The 24,924-nt window shown below is 40.6% G+C and overlaps 1 protein-coding gene across 3 annotated transcripts in view; it reads right to left on the bottom strand.

Moving 5' to 3' along the window:
* Nucleotides 1-24,924, bottom strand: part of Sytl4 (synaptotagmin like 4) — an 86,496-nt gene that overhangs the window by 47,488 nt on the left and 14,084 nt on the right. For 2 of the 3 annotated variants that reach the window (XM_057759488.1, XM_057759490.1), the window contains exon 1: nucleotides 6,913-7,017. The exons of the other annotated variant lie outside the window; for it this stretch is intronic. The gene's annotated coding sequence lies outside the window, so the exon portion shown is untranslated. Of the gene's footprint in view, nucleotides 1-6,912; nucleotides 7,018-24,924 lie in introns of those variants that run through there. 3 annotated transcript variants of the gene reach the window in all.

Genomic DNA, 24,924 nt, shown 5'->3' with positions numbered 1-24,924 from the left:
CAAAATTGCAGAAAGACACTGTTGATTTTCTTTTTAATGATTTTTTTTTATTTGTAGATATATGGTTCGTGTATACTCTGCCTGATGAGGGTGCTGGGAACCAGACTCAGGTTCTCTGGGAGAGCAGCAAGCTCTCCTAACCACTGAGTCATCTCTCCAGCCCCAATGTTCAACTGTTTACAAGAAAGATATAAAAGGTACTATCATGCTTTCTTGAGGAATGGTGATATCTGTTAAATCAAGCTGATTTGTCAAAAGTTAAACTTTTCCTAACTTTTTCCAGTTGCAATAAATTTTATAATGCATTGTTTAACCCATGGCTTTCCTACCAAAATGCTCCCCGGGGGGGGGGGAATAACAGTGTCTTTCTCCACTCCATCTCAAGTGTATGGATGGCCAGACCCAATTCAGGGCTTCTAGCACACAGCAACATTCTCATAGCTACCACACTATGGGTCCTCCATAGATAAAACCAAGCTGTCTGATATGTCATTGGAAATAATTTAAAGACACAGACACACAAAATAGTGCAGATACCATAGTTTTCCATCTCTTTAAAGAACCTCGAGTTCAAGGTAGTTTGAAATGGTCATAAACATGAGATTCTCTTCTCTCATTTCCACTCTTCACTTGCTGGCAGTGTCTAATCTCTGATCTTGTCATTTTCTGACACAGTCATCTAGACAAATCTCTCAAGTAGATTGTCCGCAATGATTCCAGACCTGTGGCTGCTGAGTGATGCTGGAAAGTAAGGAAAACAGCCTCTGGGACTTGAGGTAGAGAAAAACTACAAAACAACTTCTCATAGCTTTATGGATGTATAATTTACAAAAGTTGTACACATTTGTAGTAAATGTGATGCAAACACATATACATAATCTTGATGGCACACCCTTCTTTTCATCCTTCTCAGATCCCATTAGAGCCTTTCACCACTTTTGTCAGGAGGACCACCCTCAGAATCCCAGTCCTCCAGGGCACCACTAGTTTTGCCCTCTTTTGTCTCAACGAAAAAGCTATTTCCCTTTCTCTAAGTCCAGTATTTTCTCCACTTCATTCTGCTCAATCACCACCCCCAGCTTCCTCAGGGACCCTGTATCATCTAACTCTATGTGTTCTACTCATAAACATGTTTCTCTCTATCCTGGAGTTAAAGCAACACAAAATTAATATCCTGATCTCTCCTGAGCCTTGTATCTTTCCCATCATAGTCAAGCTTCTTCAGGGCAAATTCTACATTGTCCCAGACTGGGGATGTAGCTGACTGCTAGAGTACTTGTCTACTATGCAAAAGACTATGACTTTGATCTCTCTCTACCATAGAAAAAAATGAAAGAGATATTTTGAAAAGATCATTCCTCCTTAATAAAAGCATAAGTAAATACTCTTGCTAGGAAATATGTAAACCCTCTGAGATGACAACTGGGTCTTACCTGTTCAATTTTTAAAATGTGTGTGTACGCGCAGTGTGTGTGTGTGTGTGTAAAATTTGTCTTCCATTGATAATAATTTTATGCATTTAAGAGATAGAATCAATTTTTGTTCCAGGTATACATTATAGAAAGATTCAATCTATTTTTTTTTTTTTTTGGATTTTTGAGACAGGGTTTCTCCGTAGCTTTTGGTTCCTGTTCTGGAACTAGCTCTTGTAGACCAGGCTGACCTCGAACTCACAGAGATCCGCCTGCCTCTGCCTCTGCCTCCCAAGTGCTGGGATTAAAGGCGTGTGCCACCACCGCCCGGCCAATCTATTCTTTTTTAAGAATATACAATTCATTAGCAGTGGTCAGCAGGCAGTGCAATAAATGACTAAAACTTGTCTCTCCAGGTGAAGTGAATTATTTATCCATTGATCAGTATCTCCCTCACCCAGAAGGTCACTTACTAGAATGATTTTTCAGGGACTGGGAAGATGATTCAGTGAGTAAGAGTTCTAATGGTGACCAGAGTGTGATTCCCAGAACCCAGGTAAAAAGCCTGGAATGGACAGGGAGGGTGGAACCAGGAAGACAGGGGTTCCCTGACTGCCAGCCCAGCCAAAACATGGTGAGACCCAAATTCAGTGAGGAACTCTGTTTCAAGGGAATAAGAGAAGAGTAATAGAGAGGACACCTAAAGCCCTCCTCTGGCCTCTGTGTACACAATCACAAGCACATGTGTACACACACAGATCCATCACACGCCCATACAAGGTGATTCCACACAAACATTTGCATATACTTGACCATTGTGTAAGAATATTCAGTGAAGTTGGGCAGTGGTGGTGAGCACCCTCAATCCCAGCACTTGGGAAGCAGAGGCAGGAGAATCTCTGTGAGTTCAAGGCCATCCTGGTCTACAGAGCTAATTCTAGGACAGCCAGAGCTACACACACACACACACACACAAACCCTGTCTTGGGTGGGGGAAGAATGTTCAGTGAAACTTCATGGTGGCTTGGACGAGGGTGGCACGCAGAAGAGATGGAGGCATATGGAAGAATACATGATACAGTTTGAAACTGAGATCAGCAAGAGTTCAAACACTGGATTTGGTAGACTAAGAAGAAGACAGAAATCAAGGGTGAGCCGACATTCTTGTTTCAACCAACTAAATGGATAATGGTGCCCTTTTTCTTAGTCATGGAAAGCTGAAGGGAAAGATTAAAGATGTTAGGGCAATCAATAATCCTCATTTGGCCACGCTACCCTTGAGGCATCTATCAGATGACATGTAAAAATGTCAAATAGGTCACTAAGAACATGAGGTGTCAGCATAGAAGAAAGGCCCAGAACAGCAACATGAATGATGAGTGTCCAGAGGGATGTTACAGCAATGGTGCTGGATGAAGTTCTGAGAAGGTCTGGGATGAAGAAAAGTCTGCAGCCTGTAGTGATAGGAGCAGCGGGCTACATTTCTGGCACCCGGCCGCCCGCATGGCTAGCTTATACCCGAAATAATTCTTTTAAACACTGCCTGGCCCAATAGTTTTAGCCTCTTATTGGCTAGCTCTTACATATTGATCTAACCCATTTCTAATATTCTGTGTAGCACCACGAGCTGGCTTACTAGGAAAGATCTTAACCTGCGTCTGTCTGGAGTGGGAGAATCATGGCGACTCATTGACTCGGCTTCTTTCTCCCAGCATCCTGTTCTGTTTACTCCACCCACCTAAGGGTTGGCCTATCAAATGGGCCTAGGCAGTTTCTTTATTAATTAACCAATGAAAGCAACAGATTAGAAAGAAATCACTCCCACATCAGCAGCCTGAGAAAACTCAGTGTTCAATGTTTGAAGAGAGAAGTTTTAAAGAGCCTAAGCAGTTATTTGTGCAAACTTAAACTTCAAAGAAGTTAACACACACAAAAAAGGTGAGATGATCCTTCCCAGTCTGATGTTATCAAATGCATTCTGGAAGTTTTTCTGGATACTTCAAACTGCATTTAAACAAAACAGCAATTTTGTTTTGCCACACAACTGTTGCTTCATCTTATATGGAACCAGTATACAACGAGGCAGGTGCACTACACCAGAAGTTCTCCTGCCAGTCCAGAACCCAATAACCACCTCACACTTTCAAAGGTCAAGGGCGATGAGACTAGAAACCTAATTTGTGGCATCTTTTATTCTTTTGAGCTCCTCACTTCCCTGTTGCACAGTCTGTACCCTCTCACTGACTTTGCCAAATGCCTGAAAGGCCTCAGGACATCTGATAATTCACACCCCTTCCCCAGTTCAGCCACTGGTAGGAAAATGAACGAGGGAGAGGAGTATCCTTACATTTCTACCCACAGGTCTGGACTTAAACATAAAGAGGCAGCTCGAGTCGGGCATGTTGGTTCACATTGTCAATCCTGGCCCTCAGGAGGCAGAGGCAGAATCACCATGAGTTTGAGGCCAGCTAGGATACACAGTGAATGAGTTCTAGGCCAGCCTATGATACATTCCAAGAATCTTGTCTCCAACAAATTGGAAATTTAAAAGAGAGGAAATATTTACAACTAGGTCAAAGTTGTTATCAAGGATAGAATCTCAAAGGGAAACAAACAGCAGAAGGAAAGCTGTATGAGAACTGGGCCTTGGCATCCTTTTATGTATAAGGTCACAAACCAAGAAGGTTTGGTTATAGGTTCAGGAAAGCACAACAGAGTTCCAATTCCTAGAATGGCACTATCATTCACTCAGTCAATCAACAAACATCAATCAGTATGACTCCTATGATGTGCTGAGAACTCTGGTTCCTTTGGCCATCGCTGAATACAAAAGACAGCAATTCCGACCCACATGGCCTTGCGTTATGGGGTGGAGGTAAAAGAATAAGCAAGACAAATGCAGGAAAGAATGTTTAGGCAAGGAGTTGCATTTTAAGTGGCTTGGTCAGTGCCTGCCTCCCAACAGAGATACAACTCTTCCGTACAAACCCCTACTGTGGGTTCCAAGGAGCTCAGAATGATCTCTTCTCATTTCAATCTCGCCACCACCACATCTCAATCCCTTGGAGACATGGCATCCCCAATCCCTAGCACAAATATTTGTGCTTCAGGACCCAGTTACTGCCCCTACAGAGATTACAAGCTTCCAGATGGAAAAGTGGAGTGGTATTCGAACCTTTGCTGGAGTGCAAACAAAGTCTTTAAACATAGTATAACTAGTTATTCCGCTAGGCGGGGGACGTGTGTATTCAATGAGTTTGTCTCAAAGGCAATGACTTTAGGCTATATCCTGAAGGGTGAATAAGAATTAATGAGAAGGGGGATATGAGTGGCAAGTTTCCAAGAGGAAACAATAGTTTCGAGTTCCAGAGTTGGGACTGAGGAAGCCATTCTCCCAACTATCTTCGCCTAAACTATCAACAGAAAGGGCACAGCACCACTCCACCTGATGTGGCTTTGCCACACACACACACATCTTTTTGTCAAAGACTTGTCAGTTGCTGCACCTTCGTCTCTCCCCTGGCCATCAGCAAAGGAAGAAGTTGAATCAGGTGCCCACCCCTAGAATCCATGCACACACCTCTAAAATCCAGGATTATGCTCTCCTAACTTCAGGACAGTTAAATTACCATGGAACCTGAGAGCCTTGGAGGTCGCATTTGTCCAGGCACGCTCAGGGGGACGCACTTAACAACAGCAACATGCGACTGGCCCTAGGCTTGAAATGAACTCGGTGAGGATATGAATGAGGTGATTCAACTCCTCCACAGTACATCTAAGATGGAGCAAAGGACCCAAACTTAGAGCTTCGCACAAGCTCTGTCCCACTGTCAGAACGTACTGAGGGCACTACCCTTAGCACCTCGGTCTCCTTTTCACCAGCTCATGGTTTAACTGTAGCACCAACTGCACAGAATTAGTATGCGGCTTGTCTGAGATAATATGAGAACTTCCCACCATGCCTGACTTGCACTCATTGCGGTCACATCATAGCAGGTCCAGTCTTGAGGGCAAACTGCTCAGAGAACACCACCCAGAATGCTTCATAAACACACAGACCAACAATCCCAGAACAGACCTCCAAGCCCAAGTTCACCACTCTGACCTAGGATGCAGCATCTGAAATCATGTTACCAGTGTTCATCTGCTACCCAAGTGGAGTCTCACAAACCAGTTTTGTGAGGGGGTTGTACTAGGATTTCCAGCAGGTGCTTACACACAAACCACACACACACACACACACACACACACACACACCAAGAAAAAATTGCCACAGCTCTCTCCATTAAACATTGTTTTCACTACTTCGGGGTACATTTACCCTTTAGTTCATTAACTCCTTAATATCAACATATTTATGAACAGCGGGGATATGAAGCTGAAAGAGCAGAAAAGTACCCAGTGAAAACAATTAGAAGCGGGGGGGGGGCAGATTTAATACCTGTAATGGCAGCACTTTGGGGGGTAGAGGCAGGAGGATTGCCAATCAGTGTGAGTCCAGCCTGGTCTACATTAAGAATTCCAGACCAACATGAGCTAAACTAGAACCTGTCTCAAAGCAACAAAAAGCAGAAAGGGGGAAGGGGGCACCCGGGAATCTGATGGGATTAATTTTTCCCACAGATTTAGAAGGCTTCGCGTCGGTCCTACTAGAAGCAGTATTCTAGAATGCTAGGTCCTCTGACCCTGAAGCTGCAGCACAGTAGGGGAAGGAAGGGTTGGTCAAAGCAAAACCCATCACTTTTTCAAGCTACCAGAATTTGAAGCGAATTATTTTGCCATCAAGATCTCCTCCAATCCCATCTTCTCCAACTCTACAGACTGGAGGAACACTAGTGTCTTTCTCCCAGAAGCAAAGCTCCAGCCTGCTTCAAGCGGGTATGAGTTCAGCTCTAAAGTACACAGCTGGGGCTCCAGCTCCAAGCCCAAAGGGAGACCACTGAGGCAGAACTCCCAGCCAACTGGCCCTTAGCCTCTACCTGTGGTAGACAGACAAGACAAAGCTAGGAACATAGAAGCCCGGAGGTCTCAAGAACAGCGAGGGGCCAGACCCTGTGAGAAACAGTCACCAAAAGGTGACTAGCGGCCAAGTCCGAGGACACAGCTCCGCTAAAAGCCCGTCCCAGCCCGCACCAGGCCAGCTCACCAGAGGGGCCAAGGCTGGCGGGAAAAAGCCTGGGCGCGCAGGGTCAGCGATACCTGTGCAAAGGCAGCACCCAGAAACACGGTCCGAGGGAACCAGGCAGAAGCAGCCCCAGAGAAGGAAAAAGTGGCAGGGAGGGACCGCCGGAGCAGACGGGAGGCTCGGCGTGGGGGTGCGGTCCCGAGACGCGGACACGACAGACGTGCCCGTGTGGCAGTTGGGGACAGAGGACAGGGACACAGAAGGTACAGCAGGACACACGCCCCCCGCGGTGGGGGGGGGACGAGAGAAGGGGCTGGGGGTCCGCGAAGTCTCAGACAGAGGGCAAGGGGAGCTCAGACGCTAGCTGCCACTTACCTCTCACCTGCAACAGGTGCTACTAGGTGACCGAAGGTCTGGGCGCTGAATGGTAGGGAGGGTCTCTAGCTCCGTGGAGACCAAGACCGCAACCCCAGCGGCCGGCCCTACTCACCCTCCCAGGAGGCGGAAAAAGCAGCAACTTTCCCTGGAGCGGGGAGGAGCTGGACTCTTAAAGGGGCCGCGCCGAGCGCAGGGCTATTTTAGCAGAGGGCCAATTAGCAAAGAGAGTTCTGGGAACCAAAGCCTTAGGCACTGGAGGAATTTCCTCCCTAGTTAGCAGATTTTGAGGACCTACTGGATGTACCTTCTCCACCACATATGCGTATCCTTGCTCACACTATTAGATGATGGTGGCGGGGTGGGGGTGGGTGAGGATTCACTTACCTTTTTGTTCAGAGTACCAAAAGTTGTTCAACTGTGAAGTACTTCTAAAAAACAAGAGTCTCTCCCGGGGAGGGAAAGATAGCTTCTTCAAGGAGCCAATGTTCCTGTAAATAATCCCCCAGGACCCTGCAAGCAGTCCTCATGAAACAGATTGGGTCTTCAAAACCAAATAACTTGAATAAACTTTATAAAGAATAAAAAGGTGACTAGATAGGTAAAGAAAGGAGGTCAGAGGGAGTGTGGGAGGGGGACAGGAGAGGATAAAAGTTGGAAGATAAAAAGTGAAAAAGGAATATGAATTTTATTTTGGGAATATTAATATGTGCCCATTCAGATTAACTTTGTTGTTGTTTTGTTGTTTTGTTGTTATTTGAGGCAAATAAAAGTATCCTTTAGGCAAAGGATACAGATTAAATACACACAGTCACACTCAAAGACACAACTGGTTAAAATATTCAACTCATTAGAAACTAGAGAACAAATTAGATCAATAATGAGATTCTTTTGCAAACAGTTTTGGGGGGATTGTGAATAGCATTTAATGAGGGCTGAATAATCACCAAATAAGCTCTTTTGTAACTCCTAGCAGGCATGTGTGCTGCTTGAAGACTGTATTTGAGAGCACTGGGCAATGTCTACCAATACACACGAAAATGTTTGTATCTACCCCCATCCCTACCTTCCACTCTGGCCCTTTTTGCTTCACATCAGTCATGCAAACTGGGAAGATCTCTCACATGTATCGCTACCAATTAAAATGCTCATATTTCTACCATCTTAAAAGAAAATCTGTGTCTCACCCATATGCAAGAGCTCTCCATGCCTCCTTTCAGGGTCAATTTATTGAAAATGTACTTTCCAGGTGAGATGGGTCTACAATTTCCCACTCTCTCCTTTCTCATTTACTTCTCAACTCTTAGCAATCTAGCTTCCTTCCTCCACTGGAACTGAGCTAAACAAGATACCCAACCAATGATCTCTGTGTCAATAAATTCCTTGATAAATAAACAAATAAAGCATTGCTGGCTCTTATCTTGCCTAACCTCTTCCCTACACTTAGCCCCATTGGCCATTTCCTTCTCCCTGCCACGGTTTCTGTGGTATCTGTGACATCACACCATTTTGCGTTTCCTCCTTGTGTTTTGCTTTCCTCTCCATCTCTTTGTAGGGTTCATGCTCTGCTGTCTGACCTCTGAAAGGCAGACAATCTCAGAGTGAAGATAAATATGCTCTCCCCCTCTCTAAATGGTATCTTTCATCTATATGACCACGAATGTAATTCTATAATTCTTCCCAGATGGCTACATTGAGCTCTGTTTTCTTAGCATCTCCAATCAGATATCCTGCAAGCACCTCAAATTCAACACAACCAATGCTGAACCCATAAAGCTTGTCTCTTATATTTGTTCTTTCTTCCAGGGTTTCTAAATAAAAGACAACATGCCACTTGAGGTAAGTAAGTCCTGAGTAATAATTGTATGATGGGTGAATTAATGAATCCTAAGGAAATAGAGATGGATGGGTTTTGCTCAACTATGTTAATTCCAGTACAACCTAGAATTTTAAAAAACAGATAAACATAGTTCTGCGGTCAAGGAAAGAATTATATAGTCCTACAAATGGAATATTTTATAGTCAATTAAACTGATATGAACAGTTTATAATGACAAAGAAATGCTTATACTATGTATAATAGAGTATATATGTTATTATTTTAATAATATATTTATAATATACAACTTTATTTGAAAGTAGGATACAACATTTAGTAGAGAATATGATTCTAACAATGGGAGTAGATTACGTTTGAAAATACACAAACTAATAATGATGAATATTTGTAAGTAACAGAACTGATGGACTTTTTGTTTTCTTCTCATTTTTCTTTATTTTTTTTTAGCTTTCTTCTGAGTATACATAGCTTTGATAACACCAAAAATCTGATATCTTACATTTTAATGTTTTAACTTTTATGTGTGAAGATGTTTAACCTGCACTATGTATGCACACTACAAGCATGCAGCGTCTGTGAAGGCCAGAAGAGAGCATTAGATCCACTGGAACTTGAGTTACAGATGGGTGTGTTCTAGGAATTGAACCCAGTTCCTCCAGAGGAGCAACCTGTGCTCTTCACTACTGAGACATCTCTCTAGCCTCAGTACCAAAACTATTTTGAAAAGAATTTTAATAGAGAAAAATATTTCAATTTTTGTACACAACAATAAAAATCCAGTGCTCAGGTTCTTAAACAGGAAAACCAATTTTTTGTAGTTGTTTAGATTTTTAATACCCTCCTATAAAGTGTGAAGAAACCCCTTCATATATGAAATCTTGTTCTGTGAAGCTTTGGCAATAAGTTCCAGGTTGGAGTGGGAGATTTTTATGGACTTTGTATTTTACTTACACACACACACACACACACACACCTCGTGGAAACACCTTTTTTAATTTCTACCTTCGTAGAAACGAAAATATCTTCAACCAGAATTGACCTAAGGAAGACATTTATCCCAACTCCTTTATTTCTCAGCAACAGGTTTTAAGTTTTTACTTTTTTTTCCGAGGCAGGGTTTCTCTGTGTAACAGTCCTGGCTGCCTTGGAACGCACTATGTAGACCAGGCTGGCCTTGAACTCAGAGATCTGCCTTCCTCTGCCTCCCAAGTGCTGGGATTAAAGGCCAGCCTGGTCTACAGAGGGAGTGCCAAGACAGACTCAAAAGCTACAGAGAAACCCTGTCTCAAAAAAACTAAAAAAACAAAAAACTAAAAAACCTTATGCTTCTGTGATTGTATCCCTTCTGACAGATGCAGTTCATTCATTTTTGTTTCTATATCACATTCCCAAACATGAAACTATTACAATTTGTATATCTATTCTCCTACTGCTCGAAAGCCATTTAATTGTCCAAGTTTTAATCCTGGTTGCCAATATTCTCCCTTTGTAAAACTGCACAAAAACCAGGTTTCTTGACAAAGTACAACTAATGCACTGGTGGTCTACAGTGACTCCATGAGTATAAGGTAGAAAATGGAGATCTAGTCCCTCACTCAGTCAAGATCAGGGGTTCTCAGTGTTAACAGCACAGCCATTTGGGACAGAAGAGTACCCTGTTGGGAGATGGAGAAGGCTCTTCTGCAGCATGTTGAGCAATACCTTTGATATCTATCCACAAATGCTAGTAGCATTTCCCAAAATTGTCTCCAGATATGGCCAAATGATCCCAGCTGAGAAAGTCATGATATACTAAGTACCATCTACGTGTAAAGCATTTCAGTAGGTGCTGTGGAAAGGCAGAAGAAAGAGTAAATGTTGGGAAAAAAAAAAGCTCATTCATTCAGAAATACATGTTGAGAATCTACTGTGAGCAACATATACTCTGGTAGGCAATGGAATTCGAGCAACTCTTTCCTCTGGGAGCTCACAGTTTATTAAGTAGGGTATGGAAAGACAGGGGAGTTACAAATATAAATACAATATAGAAAATTTAAATCTGGGAAGATGAACATAGGAATACTTAAAACGGCCATTTACATCCACGTGGTTGGCAATGGTTAGTGAAGAATCTGTAGTGGTTTGAATGAAAATGGCCCCACAGACTCAGGTTTGAATACTTGGTCCTCAGGAGATACAATTGTTTGAGAAGGATTAGTAGATGTGGCTGTGTTGAAGGAGATGTGTAACTGGGGGGTAGGATTTAAGGTTTCAAAACACACGCCATTCTCAGTGTGCCTCTCTGTCACCTAGCTGTGGATCAAGATATGAACTTACCTGTTCCTGCTGCTGTGCCTTCATTATGCCATCGTGGATTCTAAGCCACTGGAACCATAAACTCAACTGAATGTTTTGCTTTATAAGTTGCCTGAGTCATAGTGTTTCATCACAGCAATAGAAAAGCAACTAATACAGTCCCTGGAAAAAGTGAGGTTCTTTGAATTTTAAAGGTCAAGTAGGTTTTAGATCAAGAAGGTTGAAAGATATTACAGGAAAAAATAGCATACAGCAATGTAAAGGGGCTATAAACACTAGGTATTCTACAATGGAACAACAAAGAAAGTAGTATTGCTACAGCATAAAGTGCCATAAAAATTTATGATGGATGAGGATTTTTTAAAAGTGGTGTGTTGGCAATAGGACTGACACACATATGAATTCATAGAGACTGTGGAAGCACACCTAAGACCTGCACAGGTTCAAACCAGACAAAATGCCATGGAGAAGGGAAAGTGGACACAAAAACCACTTCTAACCAAGAAGCTATCTATAATAAAAACATACTGTGAAAAGGAATATTAATTTTCTCCAATGAAGTGTGACTTTGTAGGAGTGGGATAATGTGGAATTTTCCCTAAGTCAGCATGTCAACTGCTTTTATCATTATGCTAACCGCATTCAGGCAACCATATTGTTGCAAGTTCATGTGTACATTGTCCCTGTCACGTATAGGAAACAATATCTAAAAGCAGATGCCCTGGGTCTCTGGCTCTTACAGTCTTTCTGTCTTCTCTTCTGTGACTTTTCCTAAGCCTCGGGTGATGGGTTGCATTGCAGATATATCATTTAGAGTTAGGCACTCCATTATCTGCATTTTGACCTGTTGTGTATCTCGCTAACAATCTCCATCTGCTGCAAAAAGAAGCTTCTTTATGAGGGATGAGAGCTGCACTAATAAAGGCATCAATCATAATAGATTAGGGTCCACCCTAATTAATTTACCTTACCTAATTACATCTGCAATGATCCAATTTAGAACACATTCTAAGGTGCTGGGGGCTAGGACTTCAACATGAATTTTAAGGAACAAAATTTAACTCACAGCATAAGGGTAGGAGTTAGAACTTCAGAGACTTAAAGGTTTGGGACTTTTGGTGACACACTAATTTAACTGGTCTTCATCTCTTTTTGTAGCTCAATAATCCTCTTTTTACAGATAAACACACTTTGTTTATATATTCAGAAGTGGCAACATACAAATTGTTTCCAATTTTGACCATTATGAATAATGCTCACATAAAAATCATATATGAAGTTTTAATGAATATTTGTTTTCAAAGAACACACATACATACATACATACACCTAGGAATAGAATTGCTGGTTCTTATTGAAAAACTCAGTTCAGTCTTTTGAGAAATCCTGACTGCTTTCCAAAGTGGCTTTCCAATTTTACTTTCCCAAGAGCAAAGTGTGAGGCCTCTAATTTATACAAATTTTTTATAGCACCCATTCATATCAGTCTTTTTATTACAGACATCCCAGTGAGAAGTGGTGTGTCTCTGTGGTTTTCATTTACATTTCCCTAAAAACTAATAATGCTGAATACCTTTTCCTGTGCTTATTAGCCATTAGTGTTTTCTTCTTCAAAAAAGTCCTGTTCACACCATTTTCACTTTTAACTTGATTGTCTTTTTTCTATTGAGTTATAAGAGTTTTCGTATGGTGTAATTACAGTTTTAAAAGGAGACAGACACTCTTAGGAGGGCGAGCATCATGAACATAAACAGCAGGTTTTGTTGTTTGTTTCAAGAGGAGTGTCCAGGTCAGAGAAACCTGTACTGAATTGTATTTAGGATGAGGACATTGTGGTTCTGGCTAGGACTGGGTAAGTGCTGCGTTTATTTGTTCTCTGGCAGTTGGTAATTCAGGGTGAAAACTTTTAAGATGTGTTTTCAAAGATTTGTTCTGAGTGGTCATTCATTTTAATAAAAGCATCTTCCAAGAAAAGAAGAGCAGCATGTACCCAGATATGAAAGGAAAATACAGAAGTTCTCTGTTATCAAATGTAATAATTTCTTTTTACTTTAATTTTCCTTTGACTCTCAAGCAATGTTTGACATTGTTCCCCAATTATTCCTCACTAAGGCCTCCTCTTCTATGGCTTTTAAAACAATGCAATGGCCTCCAGGTTCATCCATCTCTTCTGCTTGTGCTTCTTAATATTCTCAGAACCTGCTCTTTCTGCTCCTACCTTAATATTAATGTTAGTTTATTCATAAGCAGTCTGCAGACACATTTACCGATGTGTGTTATATGTAAATTTGGGGAGCTGGAAACTTTTTGTTTGCTTTTTTCGAGACAGGGTTTCTCTATAGCTTTGGAACCTGTCCTGGAACTGACTCTTGTGGACCAGGCTGGCCTCGAACTCACAGAGATCTGCCTGCCTCTGCCTCCTGAGTGCTGGGAATAAAGGCGTGTGTCACCACTGCCAGGCAGGGAGCTGGAAACTTAGCAATAAACAGCAATAAAGATCTTTCCCACATGGATTATACATTGATAGTTTAAGAAGAAGAAGCAACAATAATAGTAAGCACACATAATACATACTACTATTATAAACACTGTTCTAAGATATTAATTGAAGATACACATGTATTATACCTCATACTCAAAAATCCCAGGATTCAGCTATTATTATTATCTTTATGGATAAGGGGGACTGATAGTTAACCCAGGGTATGAAGTGAGCTATGGCTTCACACTCCATATTCTTAACTGTCTGACCACTTAGTAATAAGTAAACATATCATATATTGACATATACACAGACATGCATAAGTAATATATATTTGTGTCTACACATATGGATCTGTTGCTACACATATAAGTAAAATGATGTTCAATGGTGGCACTTTTTTCTGTCTTTCTACAAGTTTTGACTAAGGGCTCAAGGTTGAGGACATTCATTTAAAGAATAACACTCCATTCTAAAGAAAGATGCTGGGCAGACTGTCACAGAGAGAGAGAGAGAGAGAGAGAAAGAGAGAGAGAGAGAGAGAGAGAGAGAGAGAGAGAGAGAATTCTAGAGATTAACTGGAAGAATAAAGAGGATTTTTGAGGAGAGTAGCAAGCACCTATGATTCTCTGGTCAAAAAAAATAATAAAATAAAAACTCAGCTAAACCTTTCAAAGGAGGAAACTGGAATCTTAATACCAGGCTGGAATTTAGAAAGGTTTCTTTGCTAAATTGATTTTAGTCCTACCTGTATTACTAGAAAAGCAGAGAGTGTTCCTGGAAGAACTTTACATGACTCATCCAGTGTTTAGAAAAATAAAATTGTGTACTTGATTTTTATCTGAAGAATCCAGGAGCAGAATACTAGTCAGGGGAACTCACAATGGTGGGGTCAAATAGAGGGTACAAGAGTTAGAATGTTCCAATGGATTATGCTTTCTAGAGGGCAGACAGGTTTAGTTTTTCATTTTTGTTTTTGTTTTTTTTTTTTTTCTGTGCATATCTGGGAGCTATAACAAAAATGGGAATCCAAGAAGAAGACAGCTAAGTGGTTAAGACCTGAAAGGAAAAACTGTTAATTCATACATAGATGTAGCATGACCAATTAAAAACCCAGAGACAGATATTGGGGTCAAACTGAAAGATCCAAGAAGCAAAGCGGTCAACCGCTAGAGAACCCTTAACCTCTATGAAATCTTCAGACTAAAAAAGAGAGTTTCTGTCTCACCCCGCCTTATATTCCTCTCTAGTGCTGGTATTAAAGGCATGCACCACCACCACCCAGCCTTTATGGCTAAATAGTGTGGCTGCTAGAATTAAAGGTGTATTCAACCACTGTCTGGTCTGTATGGCTGACAAGTGTGGCTGTTTTGCACTCTGATCTTCAGGTAAGCTTTATTTGTTAGCTCATAAACAAAATACGGTCATACAAGGAAAAGATACTCCTAAGGTGATGAGGACTGGGGAAGGAATTTCTAAACAAACTATGAAAGCATGACCCAAAAAGGCAGTAGTTTTGGGGTGCTTACCTCACACAGTTTATTGGTGTTTAATTATACCTCCACCATTCAACTGAGTTTTTCACTGTTGTGACTTGGATATGAAGTACCTCACACCCAGAGGGCTCATTAATGGAACACTTGGTTTGAAACTGGTAGTGCTGTTAAAAGGTCATTGGGTCAGGAGGACACTAATTTGATTATTAGCTAAGCCACTGAAAGGTTAGTAACTGAATGGGCTATTTGGAGGTGTCCTAGTTGTAGGAAGTAAGTCATTGGGGTGATGTAGGATGCCCTCTGTATGCTATGAATATGTTTTATCACCATTGATTAATAAAGAAACTGCTTTGGCCTGTGACAGGACAGAATATAGCTAGGCAGGAAAGCCAAACTGAATAGAGAGAGAAAGAAGGTGGAGTCTGGGAGATGCCAGCAGCTGCCAGGGAAGTATCATTGTAAAATATATACTAATAGAAATGGGTTAATTTAAGTTGTAAGCGCTAGTTGATAATAAGCCTAAACTAATAGGCCAAACAGTAAATAATTAATATTAAGTTAATTAATATTAACCCTGAGTGGTTATTTTAAAAGCAGCTACAGGACCAGGCAGACAAGAAACTTCCAGTTACACTGGGGTATGCCTTTCAACAGCATATCTTGTCCCTAGCAGCTTCTTGCTTTGTTTTCTTGGCCTCCTGTCCACCATGAGGTGAGCCATGATATTCTTCAACCACCATGATATTCTTCCTTACCGTACATGAGCTCAATGAAAAAAGATCCAAGTGAGCATGGACAAATATCCAACACCATGATCCAAAAGAGATCTTTCCCCCTTTCGGTTGCTTTTCCCAGGTATTGTGACACGACAATGAAAAGCTACAGCCCACACTCACCATGGCCTCCCCACAACCAGGACTTTTCAGAAGCAGTAGACCAAAAAAAAAAGAAGGAAGAGAATCAAAGAAAGCAAGAGAAAGGACCAAACCGTTTTTCTTCTCTGGAGGATCTGTGGGATCACTCAACAAGCTGCAATGGAGGTGGGGAGCTGGAGGCTTGAATTGGATATGAGATAAAATTCTTAATTTTGAATGTTTGAGGTTTTTTAAATTTTAATATCTACAAATTAAACTATTATACAATGTGTGAGTAACTGAGAGATAATCAGTTATATAAATAAAATAATGTGGATGGTGATGTTTCACAAAAAAAAGATAAATTAGTAGAGGTTGATAGGGGAAATGTTTTATATATTCTCTATCTATAATACTATCTATTATTCCCATTGCTGTAATGAAGTATCTGAGGTTGGTTACTTTTCAAAGAAAAAAAGGGCTACTTAATCTTCAGGCTCAAGGGTATGTTTGCTCAGCTTTTACGTAGACCTCATGGCAGATAACATCACAATAGCAAGACCATGAAAGAAAGAGAAAGAGAGAGAGAGAGAGAGAGAAAAAGAGAGAGAGAGAGAGAGAGAGAGAGAGAGAGAGAGAGAGAGAGAGAGAGAGAGATTAACCAAGAGGCTAGAGTGATGAGGCTGAATATAGGGCTCAGTAGTTAGAAGTGCTTGCTTCTCTTGTTGAGGGACCTGATTCAGTTCCCAGCACCCATGTGTTAACTCACAACTGTCTATAACTCCATTTTCAGGCAATCTGACACCCTCTTCTGATCTCTGCTAGAATACATATAATACACAGACATACGTGCATGCAAAACACCCATATACATAAAATAAAAATTAATCTTAAAAAAAAAGAAACCAGAGTGAGGGGCGAAGCCAGGTTAACTCTTTTTCCAGAAAACTCTGCCATGGAACTAAGCTAAAGTCCCAAGAGACCTGCCTTAACGCATTTTAAGGGTAATACCCACATGACTTTATTACCTTCTGCCAGGTCTCATCTCTTAAAAGTTCTACCACCTCTTAATATCATCATCACACTGAAAACCTAGTTTCCAACACAGAAATTTTTGGAAGATACACTCAAACCCTATCCAATCCTCAGCAGTGAATTAAAGATTCCACTAAGAGTTAACACAAATAGAGAAACCATAAGAAGAGCATTTCTCAACCTGTAGATTAAAAAAAAAAAAAAAAGAAAAACCTTGGGTCAAATGACCTTTGCACAAAGTTCATATATAGGATACCCTGAATATCAGATATTTATGTTGTAATTCATAAGAGTAGTAAAATCACAGTTATGAAGTAGCAATGCAAATCAGGTTATGGTTGGGAATTACCATAATACAAGAAACTATATTTAAAGGGTCGTAGTATTAGAAGGTTGAGAACCACTGCCATAAGGATTTCTTTCAACCTGATATCTTTTTTATTATATATGCTCTGCCTTGGATAGCATCCTTTCCTGCAGCTTCACTTTGCCCTGGTAACTCTCAGTCTTGTAGCTCCACTCTACATTGTGTTCTAATCTTCAGGTACATATCCTCACCTCAGTGTTCACAACTAGCTACTTAAAATTCAGCTATTCCAAGCTTGAGCTTCATCTTTATTTTTGTCTCCAATATTTTCCAGCCCAGTGTACAGCACTATTATCTGTCTAATAGTATAAGTCTGAAATTGTTCTCACACATAAGTAGTCTCTAGATCTTGTTTTCTTACACCCATGTGGAGTCTGAATTCATTTGTAACATTACCAATTTACTCAGACCAGAACCATCCCTTATCTTGACTACATCAGTCCTCAAAATGTTACCTTACTTCCATAACTCTGAGAACCCAATCTGTTTGTTTACATGCTTTGGAATGGCCCTTGCCCACATTGCATGTGTTCTACTATTCCTTGTTCTTGACCATTTGGCTTCCAGCCAAACCAAATGATTTACATTTCCTCCCAAACACTGGATTCTCTCAGTGTCATCTGCCATTATTAATTCATGTCTAGGCTAATTTCCTTCTCTGCCTTCACCTCAGAAGTGACTTTCTATGAAAAACCTTCCCTGGATTCCTGCTAGGGTAAGTGCCAACACTCAGGTCTCCTGTTATCCCACAGTGCCCTTTGTTTCAAACTCGTTTTCTTCTTTTTTTAAATATAATTCTTTATCAATACTTTGGAAATTTCACATCATGAACCCCAATCCCACTCACCTCCTAGTCCCTCCATATCTGTCTCTCATCCATGCAGTATGCCTCTCAAATTAATTTAAAACAAAACAACCAAAAAAAGCAACTTGCTCCTCCATCTTCCCAACACCTCTTCATTCATCCTAGTGGCATCAGAAGCTGTGTCAATCATCCAGACCCATAGAATGTTCATCGCAATGCTAACTCTTTTTTTCTTGATGGCTTTTCTTATTGTGGTGGTGGTGCTGGTGCTGGGGGAAGAACCCAAGACCTTGTGCATGCCAGGTAAGCACTATGCCATTGTGCTACATACCCAGCACCTGAGCTTTCTATTGGAATTTCCAATCACTACCAAAACTGCACTTTAGTCTACCTCTATTTTTGTATGCCAAGGAGCTCACTGATAAGTTTATCCAGGAACTAGTTGCCAACCAGGAATAATTCTGCCCCATCCCCAGGGGGTCATTTTGTATTTTCTAGAGACATTTATAGTTATCACACTCATGGGAGAAGTGTTACTACTATCTTGTAGCTAGAGACCAGGAGTGCTGCTCTATATAAGTCACCAGAGCAAAGAAGATTCCAACCCAAAACATCCATAGTATTGAAGCTAAGAAGCCCTATCTGGTGCTAAGCAAAACCCCACAACTCCTATGTGCTTTGGAGCTTTGTTTTTTCCCCTTATTTTGAATTACATAGCTGCCTGAGAAATTGTGTCCAGTCTTCTGGAGTCTAAGATAATGAAGAGGAGGAAAAGTGAGTCATAAAGATAGTTTTTGTGGGCTAGGGTTTCATTTGGTCTTGTTGGATGAGCAAAATACATTTGAATGTATTTAAAAACCCATATTTGGGGAAATACTCACAGAGACATAGATCATTTAAAAATAGCCCAAATGGTTTTAGCTAAATTCATAAAAAACTTTAGAGCCACTATTCTTGGCTCAAACTAAGAACAAAATAAGGAAAAGAGAACAAGTAGAGAAGGAAGTTGCATGCCAAGCCAGATATAAGGAGTTTTACATGCTCATAGTAGCACTAGACAACAAGCATAGCAAAACTACGGCTCACAGGCGTTCAGAACATATTAATGCTAAAGAAAGAAATGGAAGTTTAAGTTCAATGTGTATTACACCAGGCAAAGATGACTCAATTTTAAAGAACATCAAACTCAAGTTTTCAAGACAAGAAAAGCATCCTAATACTTCCAATGTTTTCCAAACTTAGACAAGAAAAAACGGAGGCTAGGTAGAGAACCTGCTTAACATATATGAAGACCTGGGTTTAATCCCCAGCACAGGAAACAAACAAACAAATAAAAAGCAGGTTGGCATGCACTCTGAGTCCCTTTAACCCTTTGTTTGCCTTTTTCACAATTTAATAAGACTCGGATATTTCCATTTGGAGACACTCCATGCCAATAAGATGGTGCCTGGTTTGGGAATCAAAAGATAGGAGATCATTGAATAAATCGTGTATACTTAAAAATAAGACTGGCAATTATCTCATTATCCTTTGTTTCTCATCTGCAAAATAATATAGTTTTAGTATGATAACTATAGAATATAATAGATGTGATTTACTCTACCTATATGATTCCTAACAAGTAACTTCAAGGTCACCTTTTAGGTTCAGACCTACTCCTTAACCCAAAAGTCCCTAGGAAAGTGAATGTGGTGGTGTACACCAGAGACTCCAGAACTCAGGAAGTGGAGGCAAAAGGATCAGAAGTTTGAGGTCATCTTCCATCTTCAGCTGCACGGCGAGATTGGGGTCAGCCTGGACAACATGAGACTCTGACTCGGAGTAGGGGGGTAAAAGTAACAAATTTCTGGTGCTATGTCATTTTATTTTCCTTTTCAAAACTTTTACCACCATCTCTGCCCCCTTAGAGTTCTCTTTAATCCTTCCCCCTCTACATTCTACATAGTGGGACACTATCAATACTTCAGAAAACAATCGCAGGGATCCTTTTGAGGAAATCTGTTACAACACTACCAAACTGTTCCCCTAAAAGGGATTCATTACATGGGCCAAAATCAGAGGAAAACATGGACTATACAACATTTCAACATGTCCTGACAGTGCACTGAAGACGGCTCTCTTGAAGCTTGCAGACTGTCTTAGGAAGGGTGTCCATTTGTGACAGAGTGTGAATGTCTTATAAAGCTTCGCTTATCATTTGGCCCAGGCTTTGTGCTGAAACTGTAGCATATGTTTTGACTGTTTTATACCACAACCTGCATTACTAGAGTTTCTTCTACTCCTTTTATATCTACATTAATATTCCAAGCTTTATCTTTGAGGATCAAGGTCACGTTCTCTACCTTACTATTTTCTTTCTATTTTGGATAAAGCAGCTCAAACTTCCTCTTTGAGCTCACAAAGAAAATCTCAACCCTTTTCCTCCCTTCTCTGTGTGTGTGTTTCAAGCACTCTAACACCAAACTATTATAGTCTCAGTCCTAAAAACCACATTAGTTTAATCCCACTTTCTACATCTAATACTCCCCTTATGATTCATCCTGAACTCTTGACAACATTGAAGCTGTTCTTACAAAAGTATGTAGGAATGAATCTTGACAAAGAAATACATTTCAATTAGCTGTGCAAATGGATGACTACTGGGAAGCTGCAGGCGATTTGCTGAATTGTGGTACACGTTTTTAGCAAACAAACGAGGGTATTGAGAGTTGATCCTGTGCAGATCCTCCCTACTCGAAACATAATAAATGTATACCTATCTCACCATAGCACGTTCTTTAAAAGTGTGACACAATTTCTGAAACAGCGCCAGAGAGATGGCTCAGTGGATAAGGACACTTGCTGCAAAGCTTGACAATCAGAATTTGATCCCGCAAAACCTCATTATGGAAGGAGAGAACCAAATGCTAACAGTCATCCTCTGACCTCCACAGGGGCCATGTCATGTTGATGCACACACACTCAAAGAATAAATAAATGTGTGGGGAAATATATATATATATATATATTCCAAAATGAAGGTATTTGACTAGCAGAGTTAAAGTGAAAATTGCTCTTTCTTTTCTTTTTTTTTAAATATACAGTTGGGGTTCATCTGTGCTCTATGTCCTTTGATTGGTCCATAATAAAATTTTCACAATGGTGTCTCTTTCTTTAGGTCTTTAAAATATCATACTTATAAGCAAAATCTTTTTACAGTGACATTGGGGGCTTAAAGGACAGTATAATAATAATACTTGAAAAGACAAAGAAGAAGGATGGCGTCACATTCCGTCCTTCTGTTGCTATTTCTAACTGTCCCGGAAGAGAAAAGTAGTAGGAAGTAGATGTTTCCGTTTCTCTGAAGCAGTGAGGCAAAAAGTCAGATAAGAGTGTACCCTCTCCCCTTAAGAAATACTGCACTCCCACCAAATGCTAGCACAGAATTCTTGCCACTCTGTGTATGTCTCTGCATGTACCAAATCCCTCCCTCCACAGTCTTTTTTACCAGTCTTATTTATATACTTAATGACAAAAGTATTGCTCATTTGGGATCAGCATAACACTGGGCAGCAAAAAACAAAAACCAAAACACAAAGCAAAAAAAAAAAAAAAACAAGAACAAAAACGAATCTGAGAGGCAAGATGTTCCACACATGCCTAATAGTGCCATTTCTTTTGAGAGACATAGTAATCAAATAGCAGGGATTTTTTGCTCTTTGGATTCGGAGGGAAAACAAAATGACCTTGGCATCTACCAAATAAGTTCCAGTTCCAAAGATTGAAGTTATTACCCACAATAAGATTAGATTCTTCCCTGTGGGAACACATTTGTGTTCAGCAGTCAATTTGGGATTAACCTTTTCAGGGCTGCTGGAGAATTAATTGGTTCTTAACTCCTCTCTCTGGGCTGCCTTAGGCTCTAGAGGTTTCCATGTGTTCCAAAGGAGATTGGTGCAGGGCAGCCAGCTGTGCAACAATGGCTTATTTGCCCATGCTTCTGGCATAGATCGCTCTGAGTGTGAGAGCTGTAGAACACAGTCCCTCCCAAAGAGCACACAAGCCCAGCCCAATGCAGCAGGACTCGGTATGGGTGGGGTCCACCTAGTGCATCAACTACGTCAGTCTATGAAAGGGACTCAACTGTGAAAACACCCCAGAGTGGCTTCTTTTCTGTGTTTCTTTTTTCTTCAATTGCTCTCCCTCACATTCACGCACAGACAGGGACCCAGATAGGGACAATTAATGAAGACTACTAAAGACTAAGAATCGAAGATGACACTTCCTCAGGAATTGTGGGATGCAAAGTTAGTGTACAACATAAATATACGCAATTCCGAAGAGGTCTTCATTAAAATGTAAAATGATGGCTATTTCAGGGAGTAGACTTTTTCTTTTCTTCTTTGTGGCTTCCTAAATTTTCTGTCACAGTCATGTTGTTTCTGTAGTTTTTGCTGTTGTTGCTTTTTAATTCCTTTTATAAAGGTGGATCTTCCTACCTGGTTACTTTTATTATCCAAACATTCTATATCCCAGCACTGCTGAAGAACTGAGAAAGCACAGGAAAACGCACAAGTGAGGCTGTTTCTCTGTCCAGCATTATTATTGTTTAAAAATAAGCACAACGGATGGAGACAAGAACAACTTTCATCAACAGTGTTGCAACTGGAAACTTATTCACTACAAACCATCCAGAAGAAGAATGTTTGTGAAAAGATCACTTACGGAGAGTGGTCAGTGTCATGGGGAGAAACAAGGAATAGTGATGTTTGAATGGAAACACATTACCACTACTACAGCCGAGAGGTCAAGGAAACAAAAGGATGTAAATGCCAGGGTCCAGTGAGAGCTGGCACTATGGATGAGTAGTTGCCCAGAGGGTCCTCTCATTGTACAGGAACAAAACTATTGCCATAAGAGAATGAAAGTAAAATAGAAATCCCCTGACCCCTGTCTTCTACCATCTGACCTCCTACTATTTCTCTTACTTTACCAAAAGTCAACAGGCAAAGGAGCCAATAATATACATTGTATAGGGGGTGTGGTAGTTAGTTTTGTCAACTTCACATAATCTAGAATCACCTGAGAACAGAGTCTCAATAAGGGATTGTCTAGATCAGGTTGTATTGTAAATATGCAGGAGACTGTCTTGATTACTCTTCTCAAGTGATGGACGGAGAACCAGCCAACTGTGAGTGGCACCAAATCCTAGGCAGGGGATCTCAGACTGTGTTAAAAAAAGAGGGGAGGCTAAACACAAGTATGTATGCATCCATTCATTCTCTCTCATCTTGATTACAGGTATGACTAGCATCATCAAGTTCCTGCCTTGATTTCCCCCACAATAATGAACTGAAACCTGGAATTTTTAGCTAAAATAAACTTTTTTCTTCTCTAAGTTCTATTTTGTCAGGATACTTTATCTTAGCAATAGAAATGAAACTAAGGCAAAGGGTAAACCTTGAAGGACCTAGAGAGGAACTAAGAAGGGCAGAAAATGGGTGAGGATATGGGACAAAATTTACCCAACTCAGGCTTTCCCTCTAGACTTAGAAACACTCACTTTATTCTGGTAGGATGACATATAAAATTATGTATATATTTAACACACACAACTAGATTAGTTTGTAGATAAGTATACACACATGAAATCTTCACTACAATCTATGTCATATAGACTTCCAGGGGTTTCTAAAGAGAAGAACACATGTAGGTTACTGGATGGCACTGCACCCAGAGAGAGACAGTGGCAGACCCAACTCCTGAGGAACTAGGTCTTGGATATGTAAGGAAATGAAAAATAAAATGTAATGAAAACACAATTGTTTTTGTTATCACTATTTATAGTAGGAAACTGAAAGTAGCACAGAGTGCTTCGTCAGGTTTTTAGATGGTGTATAATGTAGTTCAGTATAGTATAGTATAGTATAGTATAGTATAGTATAGTATAGTATAGTATAGTATAGTATATAGTCTAGAATACTTCAGGCCATGGGTCTCAATGCCACACAATAGAGAAAAGTATTCTGTGACAACAGAAAATATCTCTAAGACATTTGGTCACCAAAAAGTTAGCTAGCATAGAAGGGCAAAAGTAGAAACCACTGAAAGCAGAGGGCTTAGTATGAAAGCATTGCCTTATCTTGTGATTAAGTGTCATTAGCTCCCTGAGGAGTCTTTACTGAAATGGACTCTAAAAGCAACTAACATGAGAACAGAATCTTTGGCTTTAAGTGGGAGAGTAGAAGAGCGAGTCTGACCTGATGCAGGATGCCTAGCTCACTGTGGAACAACCACAGATGGCTGTATGCAGTACAAACATACCTCTTATTCCTAAGGGACAGCCAGCCTTGTGGACTGTAAGAAAACAACTAGGAAGTCTGTTTGCCCTGGGGAGGAAATGACTGCCTGCTGCAAGTACCAAGAGAATGCTCTGGATGAAGCAGCTGTATGCAAGTCACATGGGACTGGCTTTAAGATGACCAACATATTCACCCACTGAATACACCATCGAGTTATGCTAAATGCTGTGGTTAAGGGAGCCACTTTAGTATGCATTCTGCATATCATATTACTGCTGCAAAACAGAAAGTTCAAGAAGCTTTACCTACTTTGTTGTCTCACGTTTCCCCTCACAGTCTTAAGAATAAAAACAGTAGGCAGTACTGACAGTGAAGCTCAATAGTAGGGGGCTTGTCTAGCATGTCCAAGAACCTGGATTTGATCCCCAGCCCCGAATAAAGTAAATAAAAAATACTGGGTTAATTAACCAAAACAAAATGGGAAAGACAAAGTGGAGAGTCTTAGGTCACATCTCAAGAAGATAGAAATTTTAAAGTCACCAAGACATAAGATAAAG

The sequence above is a fragment of the Chionomys nivalis genome, chromosome X (genome assembly GCF_950005125.1).
Source record: "Chionomys nivalis chromosome X, mChiNiv1.1, whole genome shotgun sequence".
In the NCBI taxonomy this organism is placed as follows: Eukaryota; Metazoa; Chordata; class Mammalia; order Rodentia; family Cricetidae; genus Chionomys; species Chionomys nivalis.
The sequence above is the reverse complement of the archived record's forward strand: the minus strand, read 5'-3'. Positions and strand labels throughout refer to the sequence as shown.